Below are 712 nucleotides of genomic sequence, written 5' to 3' on the forward strand. Positions count from 1 at the left end.
CACATATCAGACATTTAACGGTCGAGGCATTAGGAAGGTTGAGAACCACTGCTCTAGAACTATTGTTATATTATAAATCAGAAGACACATTAATCAATAAGCCAAATTTGTTTGGAGTCCTGTTCATTTTCGCTTGTGCTAGCAGGCCCAGGTGAATTCTTGCTTCTCAAATTCTGGGGCCCAATATGGTGGAAGTCTTTTCAATTTATATGTTTTTCAGCTCTTTGTCAGGCCTGCCCACTGTATCTGCTGAGTTAGGTGAATTCCTCACCTGAAGTGCCTCTACCTGGGGCCATGCCTTAGGCTTTAAGGCCCATTTCAGTAGACCTCCTACTCCTTTGGGCCCAGAGTGTGTGGGGTTCCTCAGAGACGCAGAGGCGCCCTTATTGCCCCCCTTCTCCTCTGACCAACCTTCAATGACGATAGGGTATGGGCCTGATGTTCCAGCACCATCTATTTTCAGGACTACCAAGCAAGATACCAGGCTTTCTCTGTGGCACTCTTATTGGCTTCAAGTCTTCAGAGTTCAGCCAGGGCTCTTTAAAACATGATACTCCAGTGAAAGTTTTTGGTCAATAAAACACTATTGGAAACCGGTCTTATTGAATTTATGCAAAGAAATGCATTGCCATGATTTATTTATTAAGCATTGCCAAATTTTGGAGGAATTTTATAAGGAGAAAAATCCCCAGAGAAGCAGGAGGAGACTGGT

Source organism: Myotis davidii, unplaced genomic scaffold (genome assembly GCF_000327345.1).
Source record: "Myotis davidii unplaced genomic scaffold, ASM32734v1 scaffold953, whole genome shotgun sequence".
In the NCBI taxonomy this organism is placed as follows: domain Eukaryota; kingdom Metazoa; phylum Chordata; class Mammalia; order Chiroptera; family Vespertilionidae; genus Myotis; species Myotis davidii.